The sequence below is a fragment of the Colobus angolensis genome, unplaced genomic scaffold (genome assembly GCF_000951035.1).
Source record: "Colobus angolensis palliatus isolate OR3802 unplaced genomic scaffold, Cang.pa_1.0 Scaffold7, whole genome shotgun sequence".
In the NCBI taxonomy this organism is placed as follows: Eukaryota; Metazoa; Chordata; class Mammalia; order Primates; family Cercopithecidae; genus Colobus; species Colobus angolensis.
This window is the reverse complement of record NW_012120709.1, coordinates 11,672,106-11,685,586: the sequence shown is the minus strand read 5'-3', so window position 1 is coordinate 11,685,586 and position 13,481 is coordinate 11,672,106.

Sequence of the window (13,481 nt, the reverse complement as noted above, 5' to 3'; positions counted from 1 at the left end):
ACTAGATATTGGTGGTGGGGAGAGTTGGGTTTGGAAGCTGAAGAGAAAGGGAAGAATCAGGTCATGAAGAGTTTCATATGCAATGATACTAAGTTTAAAATTCATATGAGCAGTATATGGCAAGCTAATAAATGGTGATGAGTAAGGGAATGATGGTCAGATCTGTGTTTGAGGATACTCAGTCTAGTAGTAATACAAAGAACTTTTCAGAGTCTGGAAACTAGGTAGGAAGCAATTTCAGAACTCTGAAAGAAAAAAACAAAAGAGCTTTAACTAGAGAAATTATGGAGATGAAGGATAACATAAGAGCAACTCAAGACATATTTAGAAAGAGTTTCAAACATTGCCTGTTATGAAGTTACATTCTTAAAGTGGGAGGGGTAGAGGCTATTTGTCTATCAGGGCTGTAACTTGGGTGACTGGGTGGTGGCAATGCTATTAAGAGATATTATTTGTTCAACAGTGGCTAATGGAATAGTAGTGTAGTGGCAAGGTGAAGAACAGGAACTAATAAGGAGAGAATACCTAGTAGGTCCTAAGCACTGTATTGGAGACTTTGTAAAGCTCATCTCTTTAATAATGGTAATAAATTTGGGTAAGTAGGATCAGAAAGATTATATATATGTTCTGCCCAATTTTCATATATTTTAGAAGCATTTGTGGGATTTGAACTTGCGTATTTACTATTGAAATTCATGCTCCTTCCACTTATCATTCTAAGAGAGTCTCAGTAGGGCTGCGTCTTAGCCGTAGTTATTCCATATAACAGTTAGTATGCTTTAGAAAAAAAAATCACTAAAATTTCTAACATTCAATGTCCATAACTGTAAAAATGATTAAAAAATGCTGTCTCCCTCACAGCGATAACTATTCAGCAGAAGGATAACATGGAAGTTTATTTGTAAATTGTTTTGTGATAAATATTCATTACAACTGTATCAGCATTATTATTAAGGTTTATTATGAAGAAACAAATTTCTCTTTTTAAGTCAGGTCAATTGAGATTTAATATACAGTATAGTAAAGTTTGCCCTTTCAGTATGTAGACTAATGAAACTGACAGATATATACAGCCATGCACTCACTATAAATTAGATATATAGAATATTTCCATCAGCTGCAAAGTCTCCTCATTGCCATTTTGCAGCCAATCCCCTACCCATACCTGTTTCAAAAACTGCTGATCTGATTTCTGTTTCTATAGTTTTGCTTTATTCTAGAATGTCATATAAATGGAGTCATACAATATGTATGTGTTTGTTTCTGGCATTTTTCATTTAGCATAATGCTTATAAGAATTATCAATGTTGTATATACGGGTAGTTTTTTCTCTTTAATGCACAGCAGTTTTTCATTCTATGGATGTGGTCAATTTGCTTATATATTCACCAGCTGATGGGCATTTGAATTGTTTTCACATTTAAGCTATTATGAATAAAGCTGCTATGAATATTCAAAGATATCTGCTTTCATTTTTAATAGCTAAGAGTGAAATTTTAAGTCATGTGATCCATTTATGTTGAAGTTCATACTTTGAAATTTTTTCAAAGTATATTCCCATCAGCAATGTATAAAAATTTCAGTTGCTCTACCTCTTAACTAGCATTTAATAGTGTCAGTCTTTAATTTAACCAATCTAGTAGGCATATAGAGGTGTCTCAATGTGTTTTTATACCTTTCCATAATGATGTTTAACATATTTCTTGCGCTAATTTTCCTTACTTTTTTATGTGTGTAAAAGATGTATTCAGTTTTCTTCACAGTTTTATAATTTTTTGTCTCTTTATTGTTGAGTTGTAAAAATTCTTTATACAAAATTTTTCTGGGTACAAGATCTGCATGAGATTTTTGCTTTGCAAATAATTTCACAAAATGTGTAGCTTGTCTTCTCATTTTCTTAAGAGGATCATTCTAAGAACAATAATATTTAATCTTGTTGAAGTACAATTTATCTTTTTAAAAATGTTATGAACCATGCATCTTTGCTTAAACTGTCATCAAAACTTTGCCTCATGTTTTCTTATAGAAGTGTTATGCCCTTACCTTATCCTTAGGGATATAATACATTTCAAATTCAATGTTATATTTGATGTGAAATATGGTTAATGTTATTATTGTTTTTTGGCACATGGATAAAACATTGTTCTGACAATATTGATTGAAAAACACAATCTCTTTTTAAACTAATTACCGAGGAACCTCTGTGGATAATCAGTCAACCATGTGTACGTGAGTCTATTTCTAGTTTCTCTCTTCTTTTCTCTTTATATGTCTATGTGGCTATTGATCTGTATATTTATCCTTATGCCAGTACCACACTTTTTTGATTGTTGTACCTTTAAATACATATGGGGATTAGATAATGTGAGTCTCCCAACTTCAGTCTTTGAGTTTCTTACAGACATTTATTTGATAGGAAAATCTCTGCTTTTCAATTGCATAAAGGTACAAAGAAGAAAATACAAATTACACATAAGCCTCTCAACAAGAAGTATTTGAAAATACAATTTTCAGTTTTATGGTGTTTATAGAATTATTATGTTAATATATAAAAACATGCAATGTTTTGTGTTATATAACATCATAGCATAAACCATTTATCATGTTTGTAATTATCACTTTTATTTGTAATTATTATTTTAATGAATATTTTGTTGTACAGAACTATCACAAGTTAGGATGCCAATATTGGACATTTGTGTTGATTTCAGGTTTTGGTAATTTAATAGTACTGTGATGAGATCTTTTTCCCTAATTGTTTGCATCTATGGTTATTTTCTACAGCTTAATTCTTACCAGGGAAAATATTGGGTCAACGATTATGAGCACTTTTAAGAGCTTAAAATTTCTACCCATAGACAAAAATATAAATAGCAATATAGGTATTATTTAACCCTGTCTGCCAAATTTATGCTTTTTAGCCATAAACACTTCATAAACAAGTTTGCGTCATTGGATTCCCAGTGCATTTTGTCATTTTTTAAAATAATTCAAATTTGGTATATTTCTCTTTTCTTACCTGCCCCCAACCCTCTTCAGATTCACCTGCTAGGTAAAAAATTAATCTTGCTTATTTTGAAAATCTGAAGAGAGTTGGAAACAGGTAAGAAAAGAGGAACATACCAAATATTAATTATTCTCCTTTCTTGCTACCTCGAAATATATCTGCTAGTCAGCAGTGCTCTTTTTGCGATAATGGATGCCAAGATCAACTTGACAAGTTAATTTGACCTGGAGAGAGCTTTTCTATCTTGGTTTCTAGAAATGAAAATTTTGTAACATGAGTAGGTATTAAATTCTCATTGAAAGGATATTCCTTGGGATTTCTAACTTGGAATGAAAAAAATAACAGAATGAAGAAAATACAGAATAAAGAAAATATTCTTCATACAGACAATAAACTAATAGAAAATATACTGCTCATGAAGCAATATGCAAATTTTATTATCTGTTTAATGTGTAGAGCCTAAGATTTCCAGATATTTCCCCAGAATACTTGTTTCAGATATAAACATGGCATTGCAATACTTTTAAATGTTTATGTTTCTTTATACATTATTGATAAATGTTATTTTCCTCTGTTGACTTCTAAATCTTTCTGTTTTCACTTTTTGCTTTAGTGTTGTGCCTTTGTGTATCAGACAATGAGCACTATGTTGATATTGTCACTTATATGTGTAGGTATTTTGCCTTAGCTTTACTTCAACCTAAATAAAAAGAATAAAATAATAATGTAAATAAAAGATCTACATTGTGGCCTCCATCTCTAAACTTTCTACCTTGAGTCATCATTGCATTTATTATATTTGCATTTATTATTATTATAATTTATAATATTTCCTACAGAATTATTCATCTTTTGAAACTATTTGTTTTATATATTATTCAAAATTTCTATTCTTAATCAAATTTTCATGAATTTCTTAAAAATAGCAATGATTCATTGGATTAAAAAAATAAAAAATAATAATCTCATGATAAGCCAGAACTGAGAGTGATCCAAGCTTTGAGAAGGGACAAGGTCCAGTGAAGGTGGAATGAAGGTTTGATTAGGCTTTCCAGTGGGAGTTATTTCTCCAAAAAGCTATATTTGAGATAAACCAAAGGTTTAAAATGTAAGCTGCTTCATTTCCATAAATAGTTACTTCAGTCCTAAATAGGGAAAATTAATATTTCTCTCAAGAAGGTGTCAGAAAAGGGATTTAGACAATAAATTATTACAAATTGATAATAATATTCTTCTGTTCATCTTAATACTAATTTAAGATTCAAAAGTACCTGTGGATTTGAGAAAAAGTATTCTCCATAAAATAAATTCAGGTAAATATTTATAAGCCCGTATCATTTATCTAATATGAGAGTAATGTGTTTAAAATATCAATTTAGCATGTATCTCTTTACTGGTTTTACATTTATTTTGTTTCTTGAAAAATAGCTGAATTAGGAAGGGTTTTATTGTACATTTATTTTGAATAAAATATGTACAATGCAGTTTTACTGACTGAAAGTTACTAAGAAAATTAGATGGTTTAAATGAACATCATTTTTTCTCATTAAATTTTATTTTAAAAATGGAAGATAGTAATTATTACTTTATCTGGAAATTTCTTTCATTAGAAACTGAACCCAATTTAAGAGTTTTGGATATTTCTTTAATATTTAAATAGAAACTCTCATAGCCAACACTGCAATTGTGTCTCTTTTTAAAATAATAATTAAAATTTTTATGGGTACATAGTAGGTGTATATTTATGGAATACATGAGATATTTTGATACAGGCCGAAAATGCATATTAATCACATCAGGATAAATGGGGCATCCATCACCTTAAGCATTTATTCTTTCTTTTTGTTACAAACATTTCAATTGTACTCTTTTACTTATTTTAAAATGTAAATTATTGTTGCCTGCAGTCACCCTGTTGTATTATCAAATACTAGATCTTACTCATTCTATCTAACTATATTTTCATACCCGTTAGCCCTCCCCAACCCCGCTACACTGCTGAGCCTCTCTTATCTGAGAATCATGAGCCATAGATCTCAGGGGTGGTTGACTTGATCCAATACTTCAGGCTTATACTTGCTCAAAAGATTTCTGTGATTCAATCTCTTCAGAATCTCTGTTTTTCTCTTTTTTTCTCTCTGTCTCTGTCTTTGCCTCTCTCTCTCTCTCTCTCTCTCTCTCACACACACACACACACACACACACACACACACATACACACACACACAGAGACAGAGAGAGACAGAGAGAGAGAGAGAAAGAGAGAGAGAAAGAGAAGGGAGAGAGAAACACAGTTATTACTGTTTCCCGACATAGTACCTCCATCACAGGGAAGGCAGGCAACTTCTGATACCTTAATTAAATGGTCATCTTCATTTTTTCCCCCAAGTTTGCAATGAAAAACTATAACATGCAACCAAACTAGATAGTTAGACAAAACAGAAACAATCTACTAAAAGTTTATGTTTGCTAAATCAATTTGCAGGGTATAGAAAATGATTTTAGAAAGCCTCAGTTCATATAAACAATAAATGCCTAGTTATTCATTTGGGCGGATTAGATTGAAGTTCAAATTTAATCATTTTAAAGTATTATTACTAATGAGTATTTGCAAGCACATCACTATATAGGTAATCCTTGTATATAAATATCTGAAATTATTATTTTATGCTAGGCAATGCACTAAGCATGTTGCATTCATTGCTTCATTTAAACCCTAATAACAAACTTCCAAGATGGCATGGTCATGTTCATTTTACCTAGGAGAAAGTGGAATCTCAGAACAAGTCAATACCTGTGCCTAGTTGAAATATCACAGAGCAAGTGTCTACGTCAAAGGCAGCCTGGCTCCAAAATCCATGGTATTACTTCTATACCGTAATGTAATTGGTAAGATTTAAATGGTCTATTGTCATACTCTTTGGCATTCCATTTTCTCCCATTTATTCACAAAAAATACTAAATTCTTCCAACATATTGAGCACTTTCCTGGGTGTTGAGAATACAGAATACACATGAATATAACAGACAAAAATCTCTGAATTCATGAAGTGGTCAGTTAAGTAAGGATATATGGCACACACATTATCACATGAATAAATATGCGATATTTATAAAATAATATGTGTTATATATTATTAAGGAAGAATAAAGGGTGTAATGATCACAAAACAAATGGAACCTGTTTACATTTGGAACCGGTACTCTCAATAAAAGTCTTTATTAAGAAATTAATATTAAAGATATCCCATGTGATGGGTTTGACAGATGAAGGACAGGGAACAGCATTCTGGGCAGAAGGATCAGCATCATAGCAGGCTGTGTTCTGAGGTCATGTCTGGACCACATTGTGCAAGAAGACAGCAGGAGCTATGCAATGTAGAGCCTTGTGGGCTTTGTTAAGAACTCTACTTTTTATCTCTCTTCTTCTGTTCCTCTCCAGATCTTGATGAGGTATATTCTACTTCATAAGATATTTATGCCCTCTCACACCTATATTAATATCTCCTTTCTTTGATTATTTGTGCATGTATTATCATATGCCGCTAACAAAAGTATTTGCGTGTGTGACATTATAACTCCTTAAGAGCAGAAATAAAGATACATACTCCTTATCACATAGATGAGTAAATACCCACTAAATTTAAAGGTATACTTAAATTTTGTGGCAGACCCTCCCATAATAGGAGAAATAAATACAATTAATAATAATGCTTTTTACTAGAAATGAAATATCATTTATATGAAATCAGTGGCTGAGGCTCCATTAGCATATCAAAATGTCTGAAGTGAAAATATGTGGAATAAGTAATGTTAAATGCTATGTAAATGTAAGACAGTATATTAAAGATAAAGCTAAAGATACATTTTTATGGAGTAATGAGAGTTAATAAAAGACACTAGTATCATATTCTTTTGAAATCAATGTGCAAAAAGAATATGCTTCAATAAAATCACATTCATGCTGTAAAGACTGAGAAAGACACAGAAGTTTAGATCTTCCTTTTTATGAAAACAACTCTCAGAAGAGCAAAGATACTAATAAGTGACTTGGGTCAAACTTAGGAGGTTTGTCTTCACAAAAATGATTTCTAATACATAGAGAAAACCATGGCTATCAAAGATTTTCATGGAGAGGGAAATAAGAGAAAATAAAGTTTTTGGATTCTTTTGTTTCTCTGCCTAATTTTTTTTTTTTTTTCTTTTTTTTGAGACGGAGTCCCGCTCTGTCGCCCGGGGTGGAGTGCAGTGGCCGGATCTCAGCTCACTGCAAGCTCCACCTCCCGGGTTTACGCCATTCTCCTGCCTCAGCCTCCCAAGTAGCTGGGACTACAGGCGCCTGCCGCCGCGCCCTGCTAGTTTTTTGTATTTTTTTTTTTAGTAGAGACGGGGTTTCACCGGGTTAGCCAGGATGAGCCAGGATGGTCTCGATCTCCTGATCTTGTGATCCGCCCGTCTCGGCCTCCCAAAGTGCCGGGATTACAGGCTTGAGCCACAGCACCCGGACACTCTGCCTAATTTTTTTAAATGACAGGTAAGTTGACCAAGAAAAAACCTCCCAACTTGAAATCTGTAATAAAAAATATTAATGGAAATTATAGTAGTGCTTTTCCTTCCTACAAATTATACTAGCTATTTTATATTTCCTAGTTCCACTGAAAACAAACTCACTAGAGGAAATTAAAAAATAATTTATCATATTTTCGCTTCTGAATCTATGAATCCTTAAACAAGGACTCTCTTTTAGCTCTTTTCTAAGTAAGCAGAAGTCTTTTGACTACAGCTGGTTTATAAAAGCTTATTTAATAACTTGAAAAATGTAATAACTGGCAATTATGTAGTCACTGTAATTCTGAGTGTATGATTTCTTTTTGGTTAATTTAGTAAATATATAAGCATATTATAAAAAGTATTATGATGCAAAGTTATAATTTATGATGAGCCAGAAGATTCTATCAAATTGGATATAATGGTTTGACACCCTTCCCTTTCCCTCCTAAAATAGTACTGCATTGTAATTTAACAGTATTATTTTCTATAGTTATTTTTGACGGACTTCTGAGTTGAAAGGCATATAATGAAACATGTTCTTGTTTTTGGTCCTGTCATAATTCTGAAATGCTATAAAAATATAAAATGAGCAAGACATTGCCAATTATTTAAAATTAAATTCATTATTTAACTGAGAGGCAATTTTTTGGCAGGTATCATTTTCCAAAGTTGGAAAGTGGAGGTTCCTCTTCCCAGGTTTCTGTAATCACTTCCTTACAAGTAAGCCTTCCCCAAGCCCAACCTTCATTGTGCTAGTGGTGAGTAAAACTTTATTTCACTTCATATAAATATTTTTCTGGCTGTCTGAATTATCATTCTGCAAGGTGGCTTAAATCTAGTGCTTATGATGACTTGACTGTTTCACTGTTGTGATAGTAATATCGGGTCTCTGTCAAACTCGATTAAATGTGTATGACATTCATTCAACATCACTGATTGAGCGTCTTCTATGTATAGGGACTGTATTAATCACTGTGGGTAAAACATGGCTCTGTCATCTCAAAACTTATGACTTGCTAGGAAGCAGAGACAAATATATCAAGGCACACAGGACAACGGCAGATGCTATGGAAAAGAAAGATAAGAAAGATAAAGGTGCAATGAGGGCAGAAAAGGGCATTTAAATTAGACTGTAATAGCCAGGAACACTTCTCAGAAGTAATTATTGAGTTTTACCATGTCTAAAAAAATATAATTTGTTTCAATGAGGGCATGATAAGAGGTTACCACTTTAAGCAGAACATACAGTTTTGTCTTCTATTAGCATAGCCAATTAAGAATTGATGGATCGAAGATATTTTGAATATATTTTAATCTATGTGGTAAAAAGTATTATTATAAGCTACTCCACTGAATATTTTAAATTATTGAGTCAAAATAAATATGTAGCTGGAGATCACATGGCCATTGTCTGGGAGTTGAACTGGCACTAAAACTGAGACTTTTACTACTGTTCTTGAGCTGACTTTAGCTTCTATTAGAGACTCAGCAAGCAAAGTGAATTGACATGGACCCTACGAGATAAGGTTGGAAGTGCCATAAATCATACTTATCTTTTCTGACCATATTCATTGTTCTTCCCTAGATCTTGGTCATTTTCTATAGTCTGTTTTCAGGAGGTGAGCTTGAAAGATTAATTGTCTGAGGCAGAGAGACATAAGGAGAGATGGCAAATGCTGCTGAAAGACAGGATTAAATAACTGCGGAGCTCTTCTTTTGCTTCATGGAATACAAATGCCATTCATCTTTACATTTTTAATACATTCATTCATCAGACATTTATGGAATATCCACTATGTGGTAAAATTCTGTGCTGGGATGAATCAGACTTACTTTATACCTCAATGAAACTCATGGCTTAGCAAAGAGTCTGACCTTATGCACATAAATGAGTGGATGCACATAAAAGAGTGGAATAGACTGGAATTGGCCTATTGATTAATGCATGCATAGGCTAGATGAGCAGAAGGACACAAAAAAGACCTGGCTTCCAGCAGGAAATGATGACTGACCTGCTTCTAGAAAAGCTAGAAAATAAGTGTTCAACAGACTAATGAGGACATTTCAGGCAGTAGCAAAGCATGAGGTGTGTGGCAGACTTGGTTACAGGATTTGTATAGGAGTTGGGTGGGGTTGCACAAAAAGAGCTAGTAGTAGCAACAGAGTCTAGAAAGGCATAAGGAGGCTGACATCACACTTAGAGAAGAGCTTAGTCTTATTGTAGAAGATGAAAGGGAGCATTAAAATGATAACAGCTTGTCTGAATATAACTTTGTACATGAATATCCATGGTGTGATTATTTGCAACAGTAAAAAGGTAGAAACAACCCAAATGTCCATCAGTTGATTAATGGATAAACAAAATGTGATGTGTGCATGCAACAAAGCATGGTGTGTGCACCGTGGGGGTGTGTGCACATGCACACATACACGTATGCATAGTGGAATATTTCTGTCACAAAAACATGGATGAAGAATGAAAGGAGTAGGCTAAGGGAAAAAAGCTGAATTCAATGACCACATATTGTATGATTTCATTTACATAAAAATCTAAAGTATACAAAGCAGATTGGTAGTTACCAGTGACTGAGAGAAGAAAGAACAATAAGTTCCTGTGTAATGAGTACATAGTTTAGTTTGGGATGAGGATGTTCTTGAAGTAGGTATTGGTGATGATTGCACAACATTGTGAATGTATTAAATGCCATCAAAGTTTAAATTTTCAAATTGTTAAAATGTTAAATGTTATATTATGGGTATTTTATCATAATGGAAAAAATACATACATTAGCAGCTTAAAACTAGGGAAGATGGCAGGAGCAGTGGCACCAAAGAACCGCAAAATGACTGATGAACAGTCTCTTTGTTAGAATCTTCACACAGTTGCATGTGCAGGATTTTGGGGGAGATGCCTGATTTGCAAAGCTGACCAGCAAAATGTTTCTAATGGGACCTCTGCCAGAATATGGAGGTCATTTTTATCCCCTTTGTATTATTTTCCCTTTGCTAGTACAACCATGCAGATACCTCTTTGAATATGGGAGCTGTGTCTGTTATTCTGGCACTAAAGGTAGTGCTAGAATCACAGTAGACATTTAAGAAAATGACTTCATGATTATGTCAAAACAGGGTTTTAGTGTTAACGTGACCTTAAAATCAATATAGTGTAAACTCCTAAGAGGACAATTTCCTTACCTGGGCCTTCCTCATTCTCTTAAGAGGCTATTCATTTTCCAATTAAAGTGTGTTTACTTTCCTTTTCAAACTACTAAACAGTATACGTTTGTAGGTTGTGTCATAGTTGGCTTTTTCATCGAGGTGAATACTTTGAATAATAATTTCTCAGGTCTTCTGTGTCTATTCCAATTGTAGGAGAATTTATATATCCTGGGTGAACCATGCTAACCTAATGTTATCAACATATATTAATCTAGTGAGTTCATCAAATACATATTAACCTTGGATTTTAAAATCAGAAAATTAAGACTCAAGGTAATTAAGTGGTATGGCATAAATAATAGAGGTCACAGCCTGCACTAGGACTTGGGACTTCACTTGCGAATTGGCAATGAGAGGTACTCAGTCTAGACCTGACAGAGAATAACCCAGGGTCCTTTATTGCAGTAGGCTGAGGTCTGTCAGCCCATTTTAAGCTTGACCTTGTAGAGTGACTTTAAACTTCACCTAACTCTTCTTCCTCATAATCCTCCTGCCTGTACTGCTAACACTCTAAAGGGAAATTTAGACCATCCTCTTCTACCTTCCTCAAAAGCCTTATTCTTAGTCTTCTCCTTTGAGTGATCTCAAGCTTTGGGAACAAGTATTCAGAGTATAGGAAAATTTAGAACTCATCTTATGGCCTCACTGGATTTTAAGAAATATCTGTGCCCTTTGATGTGATGCAGTGCCTTCATGGCATCAGAATGCACAGCACTAATGATCTCACTGATTGTAATGAATAATGCAATCCATGCATTACAGGAATCCATGCATTACAAAAATAATGATCTCATGTATTTCAATGAATTTTTAAATCCCAAACACTTCCTATAAGACTGAGTTGCTATACCCACCATGAAATCCCTCTCACTTTGGTCTTATTACATTTTAAATGACCTCATTATTATTTTTTTTTTGTTACTTTAAGTTCCAGGATACATGTGCAGAACATGCAGGTGTGTTACATTGGTATATGTGTGCCATGGTGGTTTGCTGCACCTATCAACCTGTCACCTAGGTTTTAAGCCCCACATGCATTAGTTATTTGTGCTGATGCCCTCCTTCCCCTTGATCTCCAACCCTGAAAGGCCCTGGTGTGTGTGTTTTTCCCTCCCTGTTTCCATCTGTGTCCATGTGTTCTCACTGTTCAGCTCCCACTTATGAGTGAGAACATGTGGTGTTTGCTTCTCTGTTACTGGGTTAGTTTGCTGAGGATGATGGCTTCCAGCTTCATCCATGTCCCTGCAAAGGACATGATCTTATTATTCCTTTTTATGGCTGAATAGTATTACATGGTGTATATGTACCACATTTTCTTTATTCAGTCTATCATTTATGGACATTTGGGTTGGTTCCATGTCTTTGCTATTGTGAATTAGACATTTAGAAGTTTACATTAAATAACGACTTAAGGGCTAATACAAATTACTTTCCAGACTATCTGAATGGCACATCTGTATTATCATTTGTACGTGGTACTCGATCATCTATACATTAACTTTGGTTTTAAATGTGATTAAATCAAATCGACTATTTAGTATCTTTTTAATCATAAGTTCTGGCATTCATAAACCAGTCAAGATTTGAGTCCAACTAGCCTCTGCATTTTATCTATATTCAATTCTATGAATCTTACTGTTTGGTCCCACAATAGCAATAATTTTGCTTCTATTAATAGTTTTAATAGACACGATTTAATGAGTATGTATATATATATATATATTTGTGCAAACCACTGTTACACACATTATTTTGTTAAATCCTTGAAGTAACACTTTGAGGTAGGTATTTTGCCATTTTTATAAATAATTTAATAGTATTCAGAAAAATTACCAAGTAAATAAATTAAAAAAATAGATTTGGAGCCTAGATTTTTCTAACTCCAAGGCCCATGTACTTAACCATTTTCCATGTAAGTATTCTTATGTTTCATATTCTACATAGGTATATTCCATATTTTACATAAGTATAAAATTATGGAATTAAACAACAGTATCATGAAACATTATTTGAATGCTGATTGATGGAGTGCTGCTCTGGCTGCTCGCCGATTCCCATATTTTTAGTATTGTGTGTCTTTGTCTGTGTACAGTCCCAGGGGTCAGATAAAGTTTCTCTCCTGAACAGAGTTGTGAGAGTTGACACTTTTGTTTTTTCTGTGTACATGACTTGAATCTAGGTAGAGTTTAAGATCCCAAAGGATGAATCATAGCACATCCCAAAGGCCAGGACTCCTCTGTGAAACAGAGAGCAGGGGAAAACATAACTTCAGAGTAAAATGCCACCGCACAGGCCCATCCATCCTCTGCACCAAACTCCCTTGGGGGCCAATGAACTCTCCAGATAGTGGCCAGGCTCTCAATGATCTGCAAACCTGTGAATCTTATGAAGAACTCTTGTAGTCAGGCCTTGTATTTACCCCTGGGAGAAATCCTGTGTTCTGAAGTGTCTGCTTACTGGACTTCACAGCTGCTAATCCAGCTGCCATTGGTGAGATTCCTTCATTCTTGTCTTCCCTCAGTGACAGCACCCTACTTGGGCAGCCCACAAAGCCACTCAGCTTTCTCCTCACAGCTTCTCTCTAATCCTTGTGGGAAAGTAATGATCAGCTTCATATCTTACTGTCTGTGCCTATGATCCTCTGCAGAGAGATACGCTGAGGCCTGGCCCTCATCCTGAGTCTTCAAAGCATTGCCCCATGTGA